The 27454-nt window shown below is 41.9% G+C and overlaps 1 protein-coding gene across 3 annotated transcripts in view; it reads right to left on the bottom strand.

Moving 5' to 3' along the window:
• The window catches only part of LOC124711344 (RISC-loading complex subunit tarbp2-like), a 96071-nt gene extending 68977 nt beyond the window's left edge, over positions 1-27094 (bottom strand). Inside the window, exon 1 of one of the 3 annotated variants that reach the window (XM_047241380.1) lies at positions 26938-27094. The gene's annotated coding sequence lies outside the window, so the exon portion shown is untranslated. Of the gene's footprint in view, positions 1-5666; positions 5685-26569; positions 26916-26937 lie in introns of those variants that run through there. The other 2 variants (XM_047241379.1, XM_047241382.1) reach the window with 2 other exon arrangements.
• Between the last annotated feature and the right edge of the window lie 360 nt (positions 27095-27454).

Below are 27454 nucleotides of genomic sequence, written 5' to 3'. Positions count from 1 at the left end.
ATGATCTGGCTAAAGTAGAACACGCAACTGTATGTTCGAAGAGCTAACAACTAGGGGCCCCGACAAATCAATACCTTGGGCATATTTCATGACAAACTGGAAACGAGCAAACCACATCTAATTACATACCTATATCACTCCTGGTCTTTTCAAAAGTATTTGAGAAAGTGCCTTATGATAAAACACTGAGCCATTCAATTGAGCAGAACTTGTTACAGAGTGGCTACTGGTTGTGTCATAAGAAGCTCCTGATTAATGGGGGAGGAGGGGGTGAGTAGTATTTCACAATAATGACCTTTTTTCCTCTATGCTGACATATACTAGCCATAAGCAGCAGTTTAACCATGGTTTTTAGACATCGGTAACACTAGTCAACAGCTGTGTTGCATCTGGGATGTCATACATTAATTAGTATGTAGTTTGGTGTGTAGAATCTGAATACACGTTTCAAAATGTTCTAGCACATACCATTTTTGAGTTCGTAAAGGCTTTGTATTCAGTATTTCACTTTTTGCTGTTCTTCTGTTTGATGTTTAATTGTTTGTTTTTGATTTGCAGTGGAGAGCTAGAAGATCTACAAATCGTCAGTAAATGGTTGGTGTGGTAATCCAGTGGTGTGAAAAAGATCCCCAGGGACTGTTTCGTGCGAAAGATAGTGTGAATGTTGTGTGTTTAAAACTCACACTAAGAAAAATGGCAACTAGTAAATGATGTTGCTGTCCAAACCACCCCAAAAACTTTTGTTATGTATGTGGGAAATTCAGTCCAAAAGCTCAAAGAAAACCAATCACTGACTTGGATAAGAAAGCACATAAATTGTATTTTGATTATCCTATTGGTGAGCAAGATAAACATTTTGCACCTCACACCGCCTGCATAACCTGTACTACAACCTTAACCGAGTGGTTGAAAGGAAAACACCGAGCCATGCCAATCAGTCCCGGTTGTGTGGTGTGAGCCATATGACCATTATTCAGACTTTTGTGTATTGTTTATTTAAACCGGGGACCTAGAAACGACAGAGAGGCTTCGACCCGTAGTAACCCTCAGTGGTTCACAACATCACAACAGGCCACAGCAGTCCACCCACCCCCCACCGCTGCCCCACACTGAACCCAGGGTTATCATGCAGTTTGGCCCCCAATGGACTCCCCCCCCCCCCCCCCCTCCTCCTCCAGGGAACATCTCATACCAGACGAGTGTAACCCCCAATTTTTAAGTGATAGAGTAATTATACGGGGAACCAGAACGCATTTGCTGAGGTAGATGGAAAACCGCCTTAAAAAACCATCCACAGGTTGGCCTGCACACCGGACCGCCGGGAGGATTTGTGCCGCGGACCGGCACGCCTTCCCACTCAGTAAGCAGCGCATTAGACCGATCCAAATGTACCTACAGTGCATCTGCCTGTGCCCCTTAATGAGGGGTTGCCTGTTCCTGTCTGTAACTTAAAAGCTATGGAACCAGAAACTATGTCAAGTGAATCAGAAAGCAATGAACATATGGAAGAGTACTGCCCTAAATATCATGACACTTCATCTCAGCTCTTTAATCAAAAGGAAATGAACGATTTGGTTCGTGATCTAAAACTTTTGAAACAGCAAGCTGAACACTCGGGGTCGAGACTGCAATAACAGAACCTTCTAGCTCCAGAGACAAAAATTTCCTGTTTCAGATCAATAGGTGCATCCTTCGCTCAATATTTCAATATGCAGAATTCAACGTGTGTATTTAGAGATGTCAATGGTCTGATGGTGCAGCTGAGTGCACCACATAATCCACAGAAGTGGCGACTATTTATTGACTCCAGTAAAATCAGCTTGAAAGCAGTACTACTGCATAACAGCAATTCATTTGCATTGGTACTTCTGGCTTACGCAGTAGACATGAAACAAACTTATGTAACCATGGCTTTGATGCTAGAGGCAATCAAATGTAAGGATCATGAATGGCAGCTTTGCTGCGATTTAAAAGTTGTTGCAATCTTTACAGGTTTACAGGCTGGATTCACGAAATACTGCGGTTTTTTTGTGCCTTTAGGACACCAAGAAACAAGATACAGTCAAGGAATTGCAAATGTGAACAATACCCCATTGGTTGAGCCTGATAAAATAATTTTGCCTCCCCAACATTTCAAGCTAGGCTTTATCAGGAACTTTGTAAAAGCTCTGGACAAAGAAGGTGAGGCCTTCAATAACTTAAAAGAAAAGTGTCCCAAATTAAGTGAGGCAAAGCTGAGAGATGGTATATTTGTTGAACCACAAATAAGAAAATTGCTGAAAGATCCAACCTTTGATACCAAACTCACAGATATCCAATTAGCTGCTTGGCCGTCTTTTAATACAATTGGGAAGGGCTTCTTGGGTAACAGAAAATACAAAAACTATGTTACCATTGTGAATGGTCTGTTGGACAACTATAAGAACATGGGGTGTCGCTTAAAATTCACTTTTCACATTCTTTCAGGAAAATTGGGGAGCCGTAAACAATGAGCATGGTGAACACTTTCACCATGACATTCTTACCATGGAACCCCATTACCAAGGCCACTAGAACCCTTCGATGATGGGGTCTTATTAGGGAGAGTGACGAAACGACAAACAGAAGAGCTTCATTGTCATATGTTAAAAAAAGATGATTAAAGGTGAAAATGTCTTCTGAACTAATTTGACCTTTTATTGGCATCATGTCCATGTATACATACAAAATGGTATTGATTTCAATGTTCTGAATTTGTAGTTTTTTGACTTAATTGTGTCAATTTTCTCTATTACCATTTTTAATTCTGCTGTCTATCTAAGAAATGTGATGTCATAGAGAAAAACTGATTTTACCAGTGTATTCAGCACCCCAAAATTAGGCAAATCCACCCATTTAGAAACCAGACGCAGAAAAAATTTTAATTTGTTAATTAGTGTAATTTATATGGAACAATATACATATATTTAATACACTTATAAATATCAAGTATTTTAAATTTTGTGATTTACAAAGCTCAATAATTCCAATGCTACATTAAAAAACACAGGATACCCTGAGATTTTATGGAATTCCCTGAGATTTCCCTAATTTTTCCAGGTAAATTTTAATTCCCTGAATATCCCAGGTTTTCCAGGAGAATCTCCATCCTGTGTTAACTGCCTCTCAGTACTGTTTTCAAGGATGGTTTTCCACAGAAAAAGCAGTAGAAGACTTAACAAGTGCTACCAGGGGTAAATACAAAAATTATTCTGTTGGCATATTCTGACACTGGCAAAGCCTTTGATTGCGCAGGTTAGAAAAAGCCACTTGGGAAACTAAAGTGTCATGGCAGTAACATGCCTCTTGCATGGATTAAATCTTACCTTCCATATTAGAAAGCAGATGCTCTCACTAACACACTGTGACACTGTTTCTGACATGAAACTAACCTCACTCTGAGGAATGTAACATGTGAGGTGCCACAGGGATCGCTACTGCACCCACTCATTTCTAAATAACACAAATGAGCGTTCAGTGACTGAAGAGCAGTTCAAAAACTGTAATTCTTGCTGACGACACCAGCATACTGTTGTAGGGTCCAAACTCAATCTTAACAGACAAGGCTCAAATAATATTTTTGGACCACTTTTTGACCTAACAGCATAAACCTTAATTTCACAAAGACTAATATTATGCAGTTTCAAACAAGTAATTATGATCTCCTAGCACCAGAAGTAAGACATTAGTGTTCATACACTGAATGAAGCACAGTGTCAATTTCGGGGTTCATCTGGATAACAAGTTAAAATGAAGTCAGCACATGGAAAAACTGATCAAGAAGCACAATTCAGCTTGTCGTCTTACTTCACATATTTCCACTTCCTGTTATCTGATGTAATTACCTTCTGGGCAGTGCATCTAATGTAAATACAGTGTTTATTCAGCAGACTTTAGCATTAAGAATATTAAGTAAGGCACTTCTTTCAGGTCCTTTTTAAAATTCTTGGAATCCTTACACTCACTTCCCAATACCCACTACCAGAAGAAACAATGATATTCATTATGCCACATTAAGGTTGTCTGTAGCACAAAAAGAGGTGCACAATGCTGCAACCAAAATCTTTGATCACTTACTCAGTGATATAATGTGTCTGACATATAGTAATGTAAAATTTGAAAATAAACTGAAAAAGTTTATCTTTGGCAACTTCTAGAATGTAGAAGAATTTCTATTTTTGTGTGTAAAAGATGGTGGGTAGGAATTACTCTTACATATCTATAGTCTTTAAAAATAAATAACTACAAATATAAAAAATAATAAAAAGTGACATTGTAAATGATCAGCCTTTAGATATATTTACAAATAATTTGTTACGTGAATATAAAACAAATTGTTCCACCCCATTATGATTTATTGTGCGAATGATCCACAGAGCATGAAACTACCTACCTTCGTTTACATTTAATCATTTCTGCTGCATATAATAAGAATCAGTTGTTCTGAACAATACAGGGTTCAAGACTGAAGTTTCATACGCTGGCAGTAAGTTATTTAACCAACAAAAACATACCTAATTAGCCGCGTTTTCTACAAATTATCTGGAATACCTAGTTTCAGGGACTGAAAAGTTCTGTTAACTGCACAGCAAGCAATGGGGTTTGTTACAAAGCTGTAAGACAAGTAGTAATGTACCACGAATACAACTCAGTATTTACAAGTGTAGGCAAATATTTTCTTTGAACAATCAATCAAGTATATATTAATTTATGAATATCAGGTACACAGCAGCTATGTACCGAGACTAAGGAGGCAGAACCTTTTTTTTTCAGTATAGCAGCTTTCTTACTAATTTATATCATTAAATTTAGATGACAAGAACAAACAGCATTAAGTAGTATAGCTATTCTCCATTGTTAATGCAGTACATAGTTTAAGCTTCTATGCTGTCTTGGTCACATGTTAATGTATAATTTGACACATTACACATTCTTGAAGGTTCTCTTCCTCCATGGCAATTATGGAATACGATGAATGAATGAATACCGAATAAAGCAGTTATGCTGAAATAACCCTTCCATTATTAAATTTTAACTTAAAACTTGGAATATCCAAGTAAGTTATGTATTACTGTGTTTTGGACTACTTTTATCGTCTCCAGAATCATTATAAAGCTGAAACTTTAAATGACAGTGTGCTATGTTCAATACCACATAGACAATGCCCATTATATTACGAAACAAGGAGATGTTACTTCCTAAAAATACACAATATGATGGGGACATACATAACCCAGGCCATTGTTTTTTTCCTCTTACAGATATTTGCATTAGCTACAAAAAGTGACGCATTGCTCAAAAATGGAAAAATAGTACTTGGGCGACTTTCTTATTCAAGTGTCAATTTGTGTGTGCGCACCTTACTGTACTGTAGTAGTGATCAGTGCATTTAACTCCTGTTAACAGAGTTTATTGTCAGAAGGAAAGCAAGGATCCTTGTTGTCTGTATTTTAGCAGTAGGGTGGATATGAAGTGTGTTCAGTGTGCGTGGCAATGCAGGAGCAGCTTGTCACAGAACTGAAAGTGCTGTTGGTCAGTCAACCAGCTCCAGGCAGCTGCTGTTGGGGGTAGTGACAGCAGAGCAACAGGTGTGCCACATGGGGCATCTTGGCTGTTAATGGTTCTACTAGTGAGCTCTGCTGTGGTACCTGATAAGGATGCAAGGTGAATGGCAGGTTGTGGCCACTTCTTGTTGTTCAGGCAGAGGACAAATGCGGAGACCCACCATCTACAAGTTACAACAGAAATTGGTATAGTCAGTGGGTCACTAAATATAATTTTTGTGTGTGGTAAGGAGGAGGGGAGACAGAGGCGGACTCCCATGTGTTGTGATGTCAATTAGATATGCTAATAACCTGACACCGTTAACCATTTGTACAAGGTGTATCAAAAAGAATCATCAATTTGGGATGTCTATAATTCTCAAACTAATAAACATATATAATGAATTTGGTTTTGTGATGAATGGGTACTCGAAAAGTTTTTTTTTTTTTTTTTTTTTCCTTCTTCACACGTTTTCATTGGTGTTCAATATGTCCTCCTTGGCATGCACGGCATATGTCAATGCTGTATTTTCCCACACTGCAATGAGCATGTCTTGAGTTACAGCTTCCACAGCTGCTGTTATGTGATGTCTCACTTCATTCATTGTTGTTGGTAACAGAGGCACATAAACCGAGTCTTTTGTAAACCCCCACAAGAATAATCACTTACATTTAGGTCTGGTGACCTTGGAGGCCAGTAATGTAAAGCTGAATCATTTGGTCCAGTGTAACCAATCCTATGGTCAGCAATCATTTGATTTTAAAAGTCCCACACTTCCATATGCCAATGTGGCGATGCCCCATCCTGTTGATAAATGAAGTTGTTCAAGTCAGTCTCCAACTGTGGGAACAGAAAATTCTAAAGCATACTGAGGTACGCGCTTCCTGTAACAAGTGTTCTTGGCAAAGAAAAATGGACCATGCACCTTCTCCCATGAAACTGCACGAAACACATAAATTTTGGAGAGTCCTCCTCATGTTGTACAACATCATGTGGTTGTTCTGTACCCAATATCCTCACCTTATGACAGTTCACTTTTAAATTTAAATGGAATGTTGCCTCATCACTAAACACTAAGTGTGGACAAAAACTGTCCTCCTCAATCTTGCCAAGAACAAAATTAAAGAACTCCCCATGTTGTTGTTTGTAACCTTTACAAAGAGCTTGCAGTAGCTGAATTCTGTATGGTTTCATGTGTAAACGTTGACACAATATACACCAGACGCATCGGGAGCATGTTGAGCTGTCAAGCTACACAGTGAACGGATTTCTGTGGACTCCTTGTGAAACTATGGCAGATGTGTTCTGTGTCTGTGCCAGACACACTGGGATGGCCCAGCGATTTGCCTTTACACAAACAACCTGTTTCTCAATATTGTTGATGTGATTAATGCTCTGTGCTGTAGGAGAATCCACACTATACCTAGTACGAAAGTCATGCTGCACAGTTATTACTGACCCTCACTGCGCAAAACAGAAAATTTCTGTTGTACCAACGCCATTTTTACTATAACTGAAGTGATCGTACACTGCTGCTACCTACTGGGAACAATGGAAAACTCTAGAGTTTGCTCTTTCCAACAGTGCGTTGTCTACGCACATATCTCAAATAACATAATAGTTATGGTTTTTTTTTAAATCTGATAATTCTTTTTGATACACCCTGTATTTTATTTTTGCTCTTGGTGTTGGCCACAAAAAAGTATGTGGTGTTGATCTGTGTAAGAAGGCAAGACTTCAGTCTTTGCAAGTATAATATCTTTGACAAAATAACCATACAATTTTATATATATATGAATCATAGTTGCTTGTAATCAGTGTTTAACTTGGGGTTCAGGGTAACGAAGTGCAAATTCCTCGAGTGTAAAGTCTACAGCTGTACCATCTGGGTAAACAGACACCGACCACACTAGCATTTGGTCCGAGTCAGATGGAAAGTGGATTTTGTTGAAGGGGGTGCCGCTTCCACTAATTCTGCTGTGCTGAGATCCACACTAATTCTGCTGTGCTGAGATCCATTGTCTCTGCCTTCATCACAAACTGACACCTTCAGTGTTACTCAAGGTGATAAGCTTGCACATAAAACCTACTTGCCATTTGTGGGCTTTGTTATTGCTTGGGGGAGGGGGGGCGGGGGGGGGCAATGTAACAAGCAACTCGTGGCCTGAATACAAGAGCTCATGAGCAAGAAACCTTGAATATATTTGTAGTGGAAGTGAAACAAGTGAAGAATGATAATGAATGACCTACTATGAAAACTATATGCAACAAAAATTCGTCTTTAATTACTAAATCATTTCACCACAACAGCACTTTTAAGGTTTGCTTTTTCTTGACCTCTAGTTTTGAAACTTCATATCAGAAAATGCCCATACTTTTCATTTGTCCAGTATGTGCCTAGAAGATAAATTTTTGTCCACTGCAAACATATTCAATTTTATGAAATCCCCTAAAGACTTCATTGAAAGAAAATATTCCTTAAAGAAGCATAAAATTAAAATAATATTTAAAAATTTAAAATATAAAATGATTGGGATGCATAAAATAGAATCGTTTATTTTCATTCTGTAGCTCCCCAATATTGGCAACATAGAATGACAGTTGTCAAAAATTTTTTTCAGTCTTAAGCATTCTGCAATTTATGTGTTTTACAAAATATGTGTTTTGATTTTCTTGTAAAGCATCATCAAGGGTCATTCTGTAAAGGTAGTAGATACATTGCTATATTTTGCTAGTTACAGATTAAAAACAGTTTTTCTTTATGAATTTGGTGTCAGTTTAATTAGCTTTTTCATTGCCAGTTATGAAGCCAACAGGTTATTCTTTCATCATCGAAAACTTTGTTATTCTTTCAACATTCATGAATTTTCAGCTTTCAGAAACCACCATTTTCTTTTGCTGCATCTGCACTTTTTGCACTTCATCTTTGAAAAATTTTACTTAAGTTGTCTTCAGAGAAATTTTACTGTGATTCACCCGTTTGCCTTCGGCCCAATGTTTTTTTTGTGTTTATTTGTTTTACTTGTGGACTGTGATTACTGCGAACCGTGTGAATACGCTGTTTCAAGCACACTTCCATATTCAAATGTGTCCGTAAATTGGAGCAGAGGTGAGTGGCAGGATGGGGACACAATGTGATCAGTAGTTACAGATTGGAGAATGGGCAAGGAACAACAATTATAGGAACGCAACTGAGGGGTGTGTGTGGGGGGGGGGGGGGGGGGGGGGGCACTCTCGCAGGTTGGAGTGAGTGGGGGGAAGGGGGACAGAAGGGTATATGGGATCACATGTCTATATTACACTGTATGTTCTATTAATATGTTAATCTGTAATACAAACATTCACTCTCTACTCTACAAAGAACTGAAGTGCATGGTAGAGGGTATGTCCCCACTGCAAACATTTTAGGGTGTTTCCCTTTTTCAAGATGGAGTGAAGAATGAAAGACTGTTCAAGTACATCTATATGCTCTATAATTAGTCTAATCTTGTCTTTATGCAAATAGTCTTAATGGTCCCCATCAGAACAATCTGTGGGAGGCTGTGATATATACATGCCTACATTCCTCACTTAATACTTGGTCTTTGTAGGTAGACTGTCTCAGGACATGTGGCATTTATCTTCAAGTGTCTGCCAGTTCAAGATTTTCAGGGTGTCAGTGACGCTCTTCTAAGCAAAACAAACCTGTAATGATTAATGCTGTCCTTCTTAGTGTGTGTTCAATTTCCTGGTTAGCTCTATGTCGTATGGATCCAACACACTTAAGGAGTACTCCAGGGTGGTTTGCTTGCAGGAGTTTCGTAGGCAATCACCTTTGAAGAATGACTGCAAGTTCCCACTCTAGCATTAACAGAAGAAGAAGAAGAAGAAGAAGAAATAAGGATCTCAGTATGTCACCAATAAATCAAAGTCATTAAAGGTTAAAATTTCGTCTAACTGTGATGCAGCAGTTAATTTTCCAAGTTGCTAAAAAACAGTGGAGATTTCAAGTATAATTCTAATTTCTTCCTTCCATGGAAGAACTATCTTTTCTATAAATGTGGCACTACAGAATGGCGAAAAATAAAATCATGAAGTATATTGACTTCATGAGATGTTTGATAGGGTTTTTCCAGACATGACATGATTGTCATCCATATATATACCAAAGTAGAAACTTCCACTTCACTTATAACTTCTGAAGGTATATGTTTAATGTTGGTAGTGTACTTTCTGCAGAAAAGTGTGAAAATTGTATCTTCCACAATTCTTGAGTAAGCACATTTGTAGAAAAATAACTAACAACTTTGAAATAAAAATTTACTCTGATGCTGTTTCTTCATAATATCACAATAAAACTTACATGGCTATCTATTCATGACTCCCATAGGGTCAGATGTTATAAATAACCGGCGATACAGAAGTGGATTTTTGCAATCGGCCAGGAACACAAGCCTGTTTCATGGATATTTTTGAAGGGTCTGGCCTGCCTATCTCAGGCCTGTTGATTTCCAGTCACATGCAAGCCATGCTTGTCCCACGCTGTGTCTCAAATATGCCTGGAGGCCAGGTGACATGCTCCTCTCTCTGAGTTTGTTGCAAATTTATAAGTTCTTATAATAATTGGTCCCAACAAATCACATGCTAAATTATGATGTGTCATTCTGAGAACCTTTTTCAAGTGTGAATTCTGCTAATATTGCTGGAGAACTGATTGGTGTAAATTTTTCTTCTTTCAACATATTGAATGTTGACAGTATATTGCACATCAAAGTTGCCAAATCTGCATAGTGAGACAAAAATGGATCAGTAAGTTCTGTGAAGCAAAGAAAGAAGTTTAGCTTCACAGATAAGCTTATTGTTTCCAGCTTTTTGTATGACAAATGGTTTAGTCACCTTACCCCTCTCTACACTGGACGTGTACTTTTTCATGTCATCCCAGATTTCTAAGGCCTTCTGTAAAGCTGGACCGCTGTTTAACCATTGATGCGCACAAAATTTTAACCCGAGTGTTTAGTTGTGTGAAGATTACACACAATCTTCACACTTCATAAGTGAATCTTTGAACAAATGGTACAGACTATTGTCCACATTCCAATTTGAAGCTGCCCCACCACTCTTGAATACATTTGCATAAATGAAGGCTGCAAGTAACTAACTACATTTAAGATACAAGAATTTTAACAGCTTGTAAAATTTCCAGTTTACGACTTAACGATCATTGACATTTGCAAACTTTTTGAAATCTTAATTTCTGTACAACTTTTGAAATATTTTCATATGTCCTCAGAAGTTGTGTGCCCCATAATGGCAGTTGGTTACTAATAATAAACAACTTCATTCAGCTCTGGATGTCCAAATTGAAAATAAATATCCATTTACTCAGTTTGGATTGAATAATTAAGCGTCTTGTCAAACAATAAAACAATATGAACTACTTTCTTAACATGGTGAAGCAGAATCTGCTGAACATGAGAAGCTATCCCAAAACAGCATAAATATGCCATGGTTGCCACAAGTTTCACCTGATATTTCCCCGATTTCCAGACACATTTTAGCATTTTTTCCCTGATAAATTTTGAGATCTTAAGGGTAAGTTAACACGTAAGTTGGCAATCTATCTTTACAGTTACGGTACAAGAAACAATAGTGCAAACGAGGAAATATCTAAAAAGAACTTGCAAGCAGATGGCGTTTCCTGAAGTGAGCAGTGTGTCTGTGTTGGTGCTTAAAGGCACTCAACGCCGAGATTATCAGTGCCCTTACACATTTAAAGAAATGAATGTGAACAAAATTAGTAAAATGTGATCATTCAAGCAAAGACAGCTGGAAAAAACTAAAGATGCTATACAAGAGACTAAACATAAATAAAACAAGAAAGGAGCTAAAAGGACGCCACAGGAAATTGTCACTGGCTGGCCACTTACATAAAATATGGATGGGCCAGTCACCCTGTGAATTAATTAAAACCTTCTCTCTAAAATCTTGGTAAAAAGGGTAGGATAATTCACAAAACTTTGAAACTAACAACTTCACTTTATTATTATTTAGAAGAGATTGCTGATCCATCAGCATCTACATCTACATACATACTCCGCAATCCACCATACGGTGCGTGGCAGAGGGTACCTCGTACCACAACTATCATCTTCTCTCCCTGTTCCACTCCAAAACAGAACGAGGGAAATCAGCCAAGGCCCGCTGGTCGGATAATAAAACACAGCTCAATAAAATTTGGCACACATTGATCTGTATGCCGCACGCACCACACACTGGAGGGCCCTCTCGCCGGAGCAAGAAGCCATGCGCATAGGACTGTGGCCCATGCAAAGAGGAGTGAGGAGGACCTCGTCCCGTATATGTGGCAGGAAGGAAGTACACCACACCTGTGTTGTGGGCTTTACTAATTGGAGCTTATTGTCAGACACTCCCAGCCAGACTCTTGAGCTCAATAGTGAGGTGATAGCAGGCAGGGGTATGGCACACTGAAATACCTGCAGATTGAGACATGCCTCCTTGGCTGCTAGTTCTGCCCTTTCATTCCTTCCCCAGTCATTGTAGTTGGGGGAGGGCATCCTGGATTGTCTGGACTATTTTAACTGCTGGGTACAAACCTTTCAACGAGTAAAAAGCACTTAGAGAATCAGAGTAGACAAGAAATTTAGCACTGGAAGAACATCTCATCTGCTCCAGTATCTGCAAGTTCGGAGACAATTCTGCATCAAAAGCAGTAAACGTTTGACACAGTCGAACCTTGAGGACATGATACAGGAAGACAACAGAGCAACCAACAGAATCTACCCTTTTTGATCGATCCGTAAAAACATAGTTGTGGTGCTCAGATAAAATATCAGAAAATATTGCATTAAAAATGAAAGCAGGAGTGCAACCCCTCTTGTACCACACAAAATTTAAAATCACCCGGGCCTCTCCAGTAAGCAGGGCTGCAGGCAGGTAAAACCAAGGATTCGGGGCCATACTGGCTTCACACCGAGGGACTCCAGCACACGTTGCACACAGATCCCAAAAGGCATTGTGGCACACGGACGGTTGGAAAAAAGATGTTGTCCAGAGGCAGATGAGCGACAGTGTGGTGTGCAGGTGAAGGCAGAGATGCGAGGAATTTACATGCCTGACGCACCAGGAGGAGCTGCCGCCGGATGGTAAATGGCAGTTCCCCGGTCTCAGTACATATGCTATGTATGGGAATGGTCTATCCACAAAGAAGAGGGCCTCGTTGACCCTTACACTGTGCAACCGTAGTCCAGCTACAAAGCCCTATAAACTGGAGGAGACAAGCCCTGCCTACTCTCTAAGATCGGTTGCTAAGGCAGTTTAAGATATTCAGTGCCTTCAGGGTTCTGGCTTTCAGGTCTCTCAGTTGTGACAACCACAACAATCTGGAGTCAAAAAAGGTGGCACCCAAGGCAGGAAAATTAAAAATACAATGAGAATGATTAAATTAAACACACAAGCCTTTATCCACAGAAAACTGAATACCCATCTTCACAACCCACTCCTTTAACTGTCCCACTGTAAGCTGCAACTGGCAGCTCACTGTCGCAACACTGGAGGAGGAACAGAAAAAAGCAAAAACGTGCACATATAAGGAACACTGTGGAAGACCCCTTGCCATAGATGTGATTCTGTTTATGGCTATGGCAAAGAGGGTAACACTTAAAACACTGCCCAGAGGGACACCATTCTCCTGCTCAGATCGATCTGACAGCGAGGTACCAACTCGGCTCCTAAAAAACTGGTGGGACAGAAATTAACATATGAAGATAGGTACGTGACCACAAAAGCCCCATTGATGCAGTTGTTCATTCGCTTCAGGGTCTTTCCTACACAGCTTGTTAAGGCAATACTCTTGTAACTACTGGGAGACATAAGGTCCTTCCCTGGTTTTAGGGGAAGTATCAGAACTGCCTCCCTCCAAGAGTTCAGGAAGCTGGCTGACTGCCATGTAAGATTAATTCATTTGTGGAGGCTTTCCTTTGATGCTGCTGGCAAATGGCAACTGGTGCAGTATCAAAAGTCTCAGATAGTGCTGATTCGGGCTGCCACACAGATAAGAGAGAGTTGTAGGCTTCAGAACAGTTGGATCTGAAGTCAAACTTAGCCCTCTTGACATTAGCCTGGTAGTGATGAAACGCCAGATCCTGGCTGACATTGGCAGTAGTTTGTGCAAAATTCTCCGCTAGCATCTGAGCGATGTCTCTGGGTGCCATTTGGAGACACCCCCATGTCAGCACTGCTGCTACTGGTGAAGGACTGCGTTTTCCCAGAAATCTTTCTGACAGCTTCTCGTACTTTTTGTAGAACAAGTGGAATGGTTGAGGGAGTCCATGAATGCTTGCTATGCCCTTTTCTTGCTCTCCTTAACCACACGCCGTGCTTTTGCTCTCACGATTCCAAAGGCTATAAGGTTTTCTGCCGTAAGGCGGTCTTTAAATCATTGAAGATCTGTAAGCCTGTTCTGAATGGCTGAACGGCACTCATATGTTCATCCGTCCACAAGGCACAGGTTGTCAAAGATGAGCTGAGGACTTTGGAATGGATAAGTCAGCAGCTTGAGGGATCACTTGTGTGATATGTTCCACATATTCCTGGATGCTGTTGCAATGATAAAACACAGCTAGCTGGCTGAAAAGTGTCCAGTTAGTCCTGCTGACAATTCACGTCCGTGGCTTCTCTTCGCGTAGTGCTCCATCCAGTAGGTGAATATGGATTCAGAAGTGGTCACTGGAATGAAGATCAGCAATGACATCCCAGTGAACAGAGTCCGTGAGGGCTGGAGAGCAAAGAGATGGGTTGATGGCCGAGAATGATGCAGTAGCAGCACAGAAATGAGTTGGAGTACCAGTGTTTAGGACGCACAGCTCTTGAGACATCAAGAGGCACTCCAAACTTCAACCCCAAGGGCAAGTAGAGGCTGAGCCCCATGGGAAATGATGGGCATTGAAGCCACCCAGGATGAGTAATGGTCAGGGAAGTTGTTCCATATGATCCGCGAGTGTGTCAGCGTCTATTGCATCGATCACAGGTAAATAAAGGGAGCAAATTGTAATCCTCAACATGCACAAATTTCAACTTCAACTGCTAGCGGGCCAGTAGCCATGGGGAGAGCAGAGGAGTGGTGCGCATTATTGACAAAGACGGCAACCCCTCCTTTGGCCCTTTTCCCCCATCAGGTCATCCTTGCGATATAGTGTATAGCCCTGTAGTACAGGGGCATCAGAGGTTTTAAAACGTGTTTCCTGTAAACATAAGCACCGGGGGCGTTGCTGTGCTAGGAGTTTCAGTTCCTCCACAGCTGTCGTGAACCCATTAATGTTCCACTGTATAATGGGAACCATCTGTCAGCAGGGTAGTACTTTCATCCTGACTTTCTGCCAGGGAGGGTGCCCACAATGGGTGGAGGCACAGTCTTGGGATGAAATGATTGCTCCAGTCTGACATCAAGCTCCATCACCTCTGAAGAAGATGCAGGAGAGGTGTCAGATACGATGACAACATTTTCGGATGGTGTACGCCTTTCTCCTTCAGTGTGTGATTCTTCACCTTCAACTTCTATTTTTTGATCTGAGGTAGCTTTGGAGCCACAACCTTTGAAGTGCTGGGTGGTGCACAAGGCAGAAAGTTCCACTATGTCAGCAACCACAGCCTTTCCTGAAGTTCTGGGGAGAGGGGCAGGCTTCAAAGTAACTGCAGCAGCACAAGTCATTGACAAACGCAGTTGCTAGTGCCAACACTAGCAACCTCTGTTTGCATAATGCATCAGTTTTCTGGACTGTCTGTTTCAGGATGGAAGAAAAGGGGGCAACGAACGTGAGTGGCTTCACCTCACGGGACAGGCTTTGTTATTTTGATCTCCTGAATCTTTCGTTCCGTGAGGAAAACTCTGCAGTCCCTGCTCCACACTTTGGAAAATAGGAGCAACCAACTCTGTCATGAGTAGCTTTACCCAATTTCCCCAAAAGTGGCTTCTTCTTTCCAGCCAAAAGGAGAGTGCCTAAAGTGATGCCATTTAAAACACTGCTTTGAATTTGGGAAATAAGGTCTTAGACTTACGCATAGGAAAACTGCCTTGACAGGCTCTGGTAGTTTGGTGCTCTTAAAGGTTATCTGATTTTACACGTACACCATCTACTCTTTTCATAACATTTTGTACATCAACAATACCATCCTGGGACCATACAGCTTTCAGTTCTTCTCGGGGAATGTTGACTAGATCCCTACAAGTCACAACACCTTTGCTGTAGTCCAAGGTGTTGTGCAATTTAGTTTCTAATACATATTCCCTGAGGCATGGAGCTTTCTGAATGAACTGTTTTTTGATTCAGAATGCAAGGCAAATGTTATATGTATTTCATTAAGACCAGTGATGTTACTTTATTGAAATAAAATGAAACATTTGGTGACAAAAAAAATACGCATTTCCTTGGAGTTGCAAGACAGATTTAAAATACCTTCACTGATTTCAGAAATAAACTCAGAAAAAAGTAGGCCCCTTGAAAGAAGTGTATAAGATGGGGAAGAATTGTGTAAACCAACACCATAGGTGACCACCAATAAAATTTTGGTTCTACTATGTTTATTATCGTCAGCAATTACTCACTGTGTTATATCCACTACCTTACAGGTATTGTGCAAATTTTCTTTCGAGAAATATATGACTACATAATGTAAAAAACGCCAGTGACTGACAGTTTTCTTCTTCTTATTGTCCATACGATCTAACATATAAATTACTTTTGGTGTGCCAAAACGTACTAGGACAAATAAAATGTCTATAAAATGCCACACTGTACACCATACTTGCGGCGAGACAGTTGAAATTCCTGAAATCCTTTGCCCCTGGCCTCGGGCCGGCTGATGAGCACTGCAGTCCTGGGTTCATAGATAAACCACAAAAATCCGCTGCATTACGTCACACACAAACAGACCTGGCCCCACGGGCAGGTTGGCGATGGTTGGTTTGTTTAAAGGAGGGGCTAAGGGACCAAACTGCAAGGTCATTGGCCCCTTGTTCCCAGTAAAATAATTACACAAGGGAAAGAAGAAAAAGGAGACGAACAGCACAATAACAGGAGAATGGAAGAACCAGCAGAAAGACAGGACAACCAACACTACTATGGACAAAACGGGAAAAGAAAAGCACAGAGAGAAGCAAGATACAGGTAGATGTGATAAAAATAAGAGAGCAGATGACCGTGGCTGGCCAACCATGAGAATAAAAAGGAAAATCCAGCCACTCTGTGACACATTTAAACATCCAGCCTAAAAGCATTTGGGTGGAAAACACAAAGGCACAAAGGACATGCTCAAAAACTTATATAGAATGATAAAACCCACAGTCGCGTATAAAACATAAAACTAAATTAGCCGATGAGGCGTTGTCAGCTAAAATTAATGGCAACGAGTCCAGTAACTGAACAGTCTGTCGCAGAGCAGCCAATGGAGGACAGCTCACCACGATACGGGCCACTGTCAGCCAGGCACCGCACCGACACTGAAGCAGGTCATCACGGCGCAGGAGGTAGCTGTGTGTCACCCAAGTGTGGCCAATGCGGAGCCAACAGAGAACCACAGAGTCCCTGCAATAGGCCCGCATGGAAGTCTTCCACACATTCGTAGTCTCCCTAATAGCACGCAGTTTGTTGTGCCTACTGAGGTTATGCTATTCCGACTCCCAAAGCCACAAAATCTTGTGGCGTAGTACTGAATGCAGGTCAGTTACAGAGAAGCCGACCTTCCTAAGCAGTTTCTGTGTAGCCTGTTTGACCAGCCTGTCGGCAATTTTGTTGCCTGGGATTCCGATGTGACCTGGAGTCCAGACAAACACCACCGAAAGACTGGACTGTTCCAGGGCATAGATGGACTCCTGGATGGTCGCTACCACAGGAAGACGAGGGTAGCACTGGTTGATAGCTTGTAGGATGCTCAAGGAGTCAGTACACAGTAGAAATGACCCCCCAGGTCATGAACGGATGTGCTCAAGAGCACACGATATAGCCACCAGCTCGGCAGTGAAAAAACTGCAGCCAACGGGCAAGGAGTGCTGTTGAATATGTCCTCCGTGAATATACACGAAGCCAACGCGGCCATCAGCCATCAAGCTATCGGTGTAAACCACTTTATGGTCCTGGTACATGTCAGGACTCGAGAGGCAATGGCAGCAGAGAGCAGCAGGGTTAACTGAGTCCTTAGGGCCATGTGAAAGGTCTGGTCCAAGCCACGGCCTAGGTGAACACCATGGAAGAGTACGTGAATGGACCTCAAGTACAGATGGTAAAGGCAAGAACCCCAGTTTGGAAGGAAGGGATCGGACACGAACTGCAAATGGAAGCCCTGACCTGGTCCGTCAAAGCAGGAGATAAACTGCCATGGGTGGGAAGAGGAGACGAAGATTCAGATGTGCAGGAGAACTACGAACGTGTGCAACTTAAGTGGTGAGCAGATGTTCACACTTAACCTGCAATGGAGGGACTCTGGCCTCCACCAGGGCACTGGTCACTGGACTCATCCTTAAAGCTCCTATCGTTAGGCAAATGCCACAGTGGTGCACCGAATTGAGTAAACTCAACGCTGAGGGCCCTGCCGAACCCTAAACCAGACTCCCATAGTCAAGGTGGGATTGAACAAGGGCTCTGTAGAGCTGCAGCAGCGTAGAGCGATCTGCACGCCAGTTGATGTTGCTCAGGCAGTGGAGGGCATTGAGGTGCTGCCAAGACTTCCACTTAAGCTGATGAAGGTGAGGAAGCTAAGTCAACTGGGCTTCAAAAACCAGTCCTAAGAATCGGTATGTCTCCACTACAGTGAGTGGATCGTCATTGAGGTAAAGTTCTGGTTCTGGATGAACGATACGATGCAGACAGAAGTTCATAACACATGGCCGCAAACTGGCTAGAGCCCATGATTGCGCCTTGTGGATGGCTCCCTGTAGGCGTCACTCAGCAACACCAGTACTGGTGGAGCAGTACAAAATGCAGAAGTTGTCTGTATACAGAGAAGGTAAGACAGATGGCCCTACAGCTGCTGCTATACCATTAAAGGTCACCAAAAATAGAGATACACTCAATACCGAGCCCTGCTGGACCCCGTTCTCCTGGATATGGGGGGAACTATGGGAGGCACCAACTTGGACACGGAAAGTACTAAGTGCCAAGAAATTTTGGATAAAAATTGGGAGCTGGTCCCAGAGACCCCACTCGTATAATGTGGCATGGGTATGATGTCGCCAGGTCGTGTCATACGCTTTTCGTAAACTAGATTATCAATGGCAGAGCGACCCTGGCGGAAGCCTCCCTTACGTGGAGGCAGTATGCCACGTGACTCCAGGCCCAAACCCGACCACCAACACACCATATGTTCCAGCAGCTTACAAAGAACATTGGTGAGGCTGATGGACCGTTAGCTATCCACATCAAGCTGGTTTTTACCGGGTTTGAGCACCAGAACAATGCTCATTGTGATGGAAAGATGCCATCGCACCAGATCCAGTTGAAGATGACGAGAAGTCGCTTATAGTCAAATGAGAGATGTTTAATCATCTGACTGTGGATCCGATCCAACCCAGGAACTGTGTTGGGTCAAAATGTTAGGGCACTGAAAAGTTCCCGCTCTGTAAATGGGGAGTTATCGGATTCACTGTGGTGTGCAGTGAATGAGTGGCCTTGCCCTTCCATCCACCGTTTGAGAGTGCGAAAGGCTGGAGGGTAGTTCTCCGTTGCAGAGGCTCGAACATAGTGCTCAGCAAAGTGCTGGCAAACGCGATTGTGTCAGTAGACATTTTAACACTGGGAACACCTGTTTGGTCTGGTACCCGGAAACACGTTTGATCCTTGCCCAGACTTGGGAAGGTGATGTATGGCACCCAATGGTCAAGACGTGTCTTTCCCAACACTGCTCCTTCCGCTGTTTGATAAGTTGTCGAACGCGGGCATGGAGCCAATTAACGGCTATGAGGTGCTCCAGGGAAGGGTGCTACATATGCTGCTGTAGAGCTCGCTGACGGTCCTTAATAGCTTCATTGACTTCCGCCGACCAGCGACTTCCGGCTACCACCAAGGGACTGACAATAAAGAGCGAGGGATCATGTTTTCTGCCGCAGAAAGGATTGTTGTAGTCACCTGCTCAACCATCACATCTATGTTCATGTGTGGGGGAGATTCAATGATGATAGTAGAGGTGAAAGTTTCTCAGTGCACCTTGTTTAAAGTCCATCTGGGCAGCATCCATGGCCCTGACGCTGGCGGGAGGAACAGGAAGGTGGGGAAGTGGTTACTACCACACAGGTCGTCATGTGCTCTCCTGTGGATAGATAGGAGAAGTCATGGGCTGCAAATTCATACATCAATGGCCGAGTAACTACCATGAGCCACACTGAAATGTGTGGCCCCAGTATTTAAGAGGCAGAGGTCGAACTGAAACAGTAAAATTTCGACATCTCTCAGCCAGTAAGCACTGTGCCACCCCACAAGGGGTTATAGGCATTAAAATCACCCAAAAGTAGGAATGGTTCAGGCAGTTAATCAATCAGTGCAGCTAATACATTCAGGGGTACTGCACAATATGGAGAAAGAAATACACTGCAGACAGTTATTTCCTGCATCATCCTCATTCCGACAGCCACAGCTTCAAGAGTGGTTTCAAGGGGCACAGTTTCACTACAGACTGAGTTTAGGACATAGACAAAAAACTTCAACTGACACTCGATTATAGTCACTACGGTTCCTGTAATATCCCTTATAGCCACGGAGGGCATGGTCCGCATTGCCGGGAACCAGATTTCCTGGAGGGCTATGCAGAAAGCACGTAGAAAGCTTAAGAGTTGCCATAGCTCAGCCAGGTAGTGGAAAGAACCACTGCAATTTCACTGGAGAATGACTACATTGTGGAACTGGGAAGGCATGGAACATTCAATGAGACACTTTGCACCTCAGGGTCACCTACTGCCATCGACTTATTGGCTGAGCAGTCTATATCCATTGTGTCTGAGGATCCGGCGAAATCTAGGTCCTCAGCAGATGCCAGAATTTCCACCTCATCCACACATGCAGAGCTGGTAGGTAACGGTGGTGTGGGTGCCACCGCAATTCCCTTGGTCTGGGGATCTTCTTTGTGGATTTATCTCGCTGCTCCTTGGGTTTCCTGGCTGGGAGGACTTCACTGGCTCAGTCTCCAGGACTGAGGATGAGTGTGAAGCCCTATGACCAGCTGCTTTTGGGCTCTTCAGTCACTGACGGGTGTCATTTTGCCCACTAGCAAAAACCTGGGAAGGGAGTGACCCAAGGGACCCATCCCTACATCCCTAGCGAGATGAGCCGAAGAAGACTTATGTTTCTCCGGCACAGAAGTGGGGACTAATTTTCCCGATAGTGGGGGGTTTGCTCCCGAAGTAGGTGGTGCAGGAGCAACAGGGAGGGAAGTGACCCCCCCCCCCCCCCCATCAAGGGGACAGGTGTAGTCTTCCGGCTCTCAGAGGTGATTGGGGTTGGCGGGGCTGATGGTGCTAGAACTGTTTTAGCAGCGGTATAAGACGATGTTGTACATACAGGATGTAGGCATTCAAATTTCCTCTTAGCCTCAGTGTAGGTCATTGGGTCCACAGTTTTGTACTCGATGATTTTTCCTTTCTTTCTGGAGAATCCTGCAGTCAGACGAGCAATGTGAATGGTGCTTGCCACATATGACAGGCAGGGCAAATGGAGTATTGGAATGTGATGGGTGTCCGCAATCTCGACATGTGAGGCTGGAGGTACAGTGGAAAGACATATGGCAAACTTCCAGCATTTAAAGCACCACACTGGGGGAGGGATATAGGGTTTTACATCACAGCGATAAACCATCACCTTGACCTTCTCAGGTAATGCATCACCCTTGAAGACCAAGATGAAGGCACCGGAGGAAACCTGATTATCTGTCCGACCCCAGTGGACAGGCTGAACGAATTATGGACCTCACCGTTCTAAACTGGCACGCAGCTCATCGTGCCTCCTTCATCATGAAAGATTTCCCATTAGCTCTCGAACATACAAGGTACCCGGACGAATAAGATCTGCTGCAATCCTTAACCTGACGTTCCTCCCATGTTGTGGCCAGGGAGGGGAACGATTTGAGGTCATACTTCTGTACGCTGAATTGAGCCCGTGAACGCTTAGAGACTGCTGGTGTTTGAACACCAGCAAGAGATGATGTACTATGCTTCATCGCATGTCATCTGCCCTGATGCCACCCACTCCAACCAGAGGGCCTCCCTACAGGCGCCACCCAGCTGCAGAAAAGGTCACCAGGCAGGATGGCCATTGTCGGGAGTCCCGGTGCCCCAGGGTGACTGGCATCTACTCCTTGGCATACGTGGGGAGCTAATGGCGCAGGCATCAGCAGAACAATCCCTGAGTAGTCAGGAGGCTACAACCAACAGGTTACATGCCGGTCCCACCACAATGTACTGGTTATCATGCTGGATAACAGGTGCAACCAAGAAAACAAGTCCATTATCATCAGTGTAGAGAACTATACTGCACAGTTGATGGAAAAATACACATCGAAGAGGGTGACCTCTCCCAACAGTGAGCAGAAATGCAGATCCACGTCGACGAAGGATGGGATAGGTCTCAGCGCATGATGGACACGATGCACCATGTAAGGCGCCCTTCCCCAACTGGCTCGCTCTTCAGAAAAATTTGGAAGAATGGAGATCAAACCCTACAGGGGATCATCACATAAAGGCTGAAACATGTGAGACTCCTAGTCGCCTCTTATGACAGACAGGAATACCTAGGGCCTATTCTAACCCCGGGACTCGCAGGGGGGCCAGGACGGTGAGACTAGATCTGATGGAGAGGGCCTGCACATTAGTGGGAACCGAATGGCTTCAGATGGGCAGATCCGATTCATTACTGAAACATGCAGAGATGGCCTTTGGTTTTGGTCTATCATGGAAATCCACTTGTGTGGCCAGCTATTCACAGCAGCAGAGAGCATGTTGATGAAATGCTACCATGGTGATCAATCGTGTGACATAACTTGTTCAAATACTCTGAGCATCAATAATAGTGAGGATAGGTACCAACTCATCATAAAGACGATTGCTGAGCTGCAGACAGGCATGTGGAAAAGACAATCTCACACTCACACCTAAGTTTTCAGCCATAGCTTTTGCACACACACACACACACACACACACACACACACACACACACACACACACACACACACAATTACTCAAAAAACTCGTGCACACATGACCACCATCCCTGCCTACTGTCTCCAAAACTCAGATCTAAATATACCACTCCGTATGCCTCCCTGCCTCTTGTAGCACTGACTGCAACTTGGGGGGGGGGGGGGGGGGTGTAGGAAGGGGAGAAGCAGTAATAATGAGGGAGTAGGGAAGCAACACACGTATTCAGCTGCACCCAGCCAGCAATGATGCACGATACCTAAGTAAACCAACCATTTCATCTACTGAGGCAAAAACAAGGTTTTCTCAGTGTTTTTACCAAATTTCCCTGATGTGTTTCATATTCACTGATTTCCAGAACTTGTGGCAACCCCGTCTGTCCACACTTTTTCTCCCAGCATGAAAAGTTTCTCATAATCTGGCTATCATGAAACATAGTAGCAAAAAGTTTATTAATATTAGTGCAACTACTATGGGAATTATTTGAATTGACGCACTTCACAGACAACAGTATTCCTGTTTTAATATTATCACTCCCAGGGAAAACCCTACAGCGGATCATCACATAAAGGCTTTTTTCACAAACAAGCTTTCCATGGAACACTCGGGCAAGTTTTCTAATGTTGTCACTAGTCCACTCCTTCACTATAATTGTAGCAGCTAAAACCACAGGAAAACTCTAGACTTTCTGAATGTGGCCAGTTCCCGGAATTCCAGACAACGGTCTGCAGGTCGTGCCACCACTAACATACAGATAGGACCTGCGGGTATTTCAAATCTGTGGTCCGTCACTGAAGCCTGTCTTTTTGTGACCAACTACTTATGAATATCTCAACATGTTTGTGTACAAATATTACATAGTTGAACGACTGTTTCAATATACAAACAAGCACTATTGAGAAACTAGTCATAATGGTGTACAAGGTTTCCTATTTAGTCAGCAGTAATATCTGCCACCTCTCTGAACTCTATTGAAACAAGTGATTCCAATTTGAATCAATTACCAAGTTGGTGAGCAGACACCTGATGGCTACACACCTTTCTGATTATTCTGAATTGATCGGAGGAGCATTAAGGAGATGAAGTGGTTCAGTAAACAATGTGAAACAGATAGAAGGGACACTTTTTGCAGACGAGATTGGAATGCCAGTATAGTTGTAACAAATGGCTCAATTATAATGATTACATTGAAAAGTAGTCAATAAACACATGTAATACCTGTATATAACCCATTTTTTATACATTTGTTTTTATTTCTTATCCTAGTGAAGAATAGGTAAAGAATCCTAGTATTAGCACCATCACCAATGAAAATATAAAAAATAATTTGTGCCACTTTTAACAACAAACTTTTATTCAAAAATAATCTGCTGCTTCAGAATATAAGTTTATTTATGCACACAATAATGGGGAAAAAAACGCACTTTTGTTTGCTTTAGGAGAGAAAGTGTAAAAGCCAGTTGTCAAAAGTTCAAAGTAACTATGAAACTTCTCATACAAATTTAATTATGTAGCGCCTGTATAAAATACCGGAAAGAGGAGGGGGGGGGGGGGGTGTAAGATTCATTCATCAAAAATCAGATTTTCATAGTCCCTGATAATCTGCACTTAGAGTCAATAATGGACATTACTTATACATAACTTAGTACGTTAGTAGAAAAACAGCTATACAGAAATGGAAAAACGCACTCTCTCTTGTAATCCCGTTGCTGTTTTTAACAACTGCTTCATATTAAGAATTCATGTTACTTTACCAATTTTAGTAAATACTATCAACTGTCTATACATTGGAAAATTCAAAATATGTGTAATATGATCATTAGGTTTAATAAGAAATTGCAGGACTGAGTATACATTTTCTGATAAATCACAAGATATTTTTTCCATCTATCTTTTCAGTACCTTGGAATTTCTAACTTTCTACCTGATGTCTGCCCTTGAGCTGTTAAAGATTCTTGTTTTAGAATACAAAACATGTTCTGAATCCTAAAGAGGGACATAAAGCAGACATGTAAATAATCTTCACTTCAAATATTGTCAGAGAGAATTTCACAGTTAATTATATTTCCCTCCTACAACTAAGGACTAAAAGTACTGGTATGTAAGTAAGAATCCCAATGTATCCCAAGAGACTACTAAAAGATATTTGGTCATCAACTCCACATACTACTACTCTAACTGCACACTTTTGCTGAACAAATAACACTTTCCCCCCCCTCCCCTCATCTTAAAAAACTAGATGTGTTGTGTCAAGAGATTATGCTGTAGAACCTGAGTCCGAGTTTAGGGCCAATAACAATCAAACAGTAGTCAGTAGTTTGCAAAACAGTTTTAGGAGCAAATATACAACAAATATTTTCAAGAATAAGATTAAATATTTGAAATGTTGTCCCACAAAAAAGACCTGGTTGCTGATAACAAATGATTTCATTTTTAGAATAGGTCTACACACTATTTCATGAGTTTTTCTTTTTTTCTCTTTCATTTCTATAATTTTGGACTCCGACTCCCTTTAACCTCTGGTAGGTAGATCAAGCAGATCACCCTTCACCACACACCAGTATGGTGTAATTGTAGGATCTCTCAAACCGTAATAATGAAGACTATTTTAAAGCTATTCTGAAGTGGAGTACATCAATTATTTATACAATGCTGGCATCTAGGCAAATGGAAGACATAGGGAGAATGGCTACTCAGAGAATATGTGTATTAACAGGGAGCATTACATACACAAACTAACCAATAAGCTGTGCATATGCTGTAGTTTGGCAAGTGAGATGTAACAGGATAACTGAAATAGCAGCTGTACAGTAATTAAAACTTCTAACCAGTCTGCACATATGATAGTCACATGAAATACATATTTTCAAAGGGTTATAGCTCGAGTAACCAATTTTGTTTGAATTTGTAGTTAAAGACAGCCGTCAAGCAGTTTAGAAGGACCAGTAGTGACTTCGTTCAAAGAACTTTTACATCTGGAAAATTACTCTGCAATTCACACTAAAGTGTCTGTTACAAGTCACACTAAAGTGCCTGGCAGAGGGTTCATTGAATCACTTCACCTGTAGCTGTTTTCTCTCTTGATGTATGAGGAATCAGTACTGTAGATTAGCAAGCGATGTGTTGTGGCTGCTTCTGCATTTCATGTACGACTTCGCCAATTTCACATCCCTGAAGGGTCTCTAGCATGAAGAATGGTTACTATATGTTTGCTACCTGCCTGCTACGAATGGGTATAAACAAGTTACTTAAACCATACATTAGTATTTCGGTTGTACAATCAGTATGGCAGAACATTCTTAGCAAATTAAAACATGGATGGAAGCCCAAGGTTCAACTTCCTGTCGACAACGAGGTCATCAGGGACGGAGCACAGACACGGTTTCTCGGATGAGGAACGAAATCGACCATGCCGTTTCAAAGGAATCATGTCGGCATTTTCCTGGAGTGATTTAGGGAAATCATGCATGACCTAAATCTGGGTGATTGGACGCGGATCTAACCTCACACCACAGAGAGACCAGTGTGCTAACCACTGAGCCACCTCCAAGTTAAAAATTTCAGTCGATTGGTAATTCACTCATGCCTAGTTAAATTAACGTCAGATTCAGCTCCAATGTCAAAATTTAAATCGTGAAAAATTCGTAGACTGCTTCATATTTCTACTAGTGCGGCATTATTTTACTTTCTGGAAAGTCCAGCATTTTACCACGACGAAGAACTACACAGGATAGAGGTAAGTAATTTAATTTCGCACATGAATGCTATTCAATTTGAATCAAATAGTTAACATTTCACGACTGATACATCGTAATACAGTTTAGAAAATGTACTTACTATATTGCAACGATCTCGAACTACAAGGTCAACAGATAACAGTCAGTCACTAAATATTGCAAATACAGTCAGTTACACATTATCTATCACTAAGCACTCTGTTATCACTGCGTCAGCTCAAACGTCAATATTTAATCTACACCAAGCGTTCCATAGTAGACGGGTTTGCACTACGAGTGTGCAAGAAATCGCGTCTGTTACAAGTCACACTGATTTAAACGTCACAGATACCACAATAACAACTTTCCAGAATCTGATCTAGACTTTCCACGCTACTCGAGTGGCGTCACCAAAGTTGCGTGGAAACACACATGTTCCCATGGTGCCACTTTCATCCATTCCAGAAAAATTAAGTCATTATAACTTACTTCCCACACCACTAATTAAAGTCTTTCCGACTGCCATCTATGAATTTCGAAGCACCATCGCAATGTTTTTATTTTTATGTCAGTGTGTGTGTGTGTAAGTCACTTTACAGCAAAGCCATCCGATTAAGATCTGCTTGGTATAATACTTGAGTGTCCTACATAGCTCTAACCCTTCATTGTCCTTAAGTGGAGTTAGAACGAAAAAAAATTCACATTTTCAGATTTTTATCTCATTATAAAATTTACAATTTTCCGAATAAAATGATATATGAATCACTTTTAAACTCAAATGGGAAGTATTTTATTTTATTTTTGAAATATAATCTACACCGTTTGAAAATGTTACAATTTTTATGTGCATTACTTCAAGAGCTAATGAAATCGGTAATATTTTATACAGAAGGCTGTGGATTGCTGTGTTATAAAGGTTAAATTACCTTTTTTTATTGGTAGCACTGTCAAAAATAGTATCGTATCGTTTCATTCTATATTCTGATGGTAAAACCATAAGAGGCAG

Source organism: Schistocerca piceifrons, chromosome 8 (assembly GCF_021461385.2).
Source record: "Schistocerca piceifrons isolate TAMUIC-IGC-003096 chromosome 8, iqSchPice1.1, whole genome shotgun sequence".
Classification (NCBI taxonomy): domain Eukaryota; kingdom Metazoa; phylum Arthropoda; class Insecta; order Orthoptera; family Acrididae; genus Schistocerca; species Schistocerca piceifrons.
The sequence above is the reverse complement of the archived record's forward strand: the minus strand, read 5'-3'. Positions and strand labels throughout refer to the sequence as shown.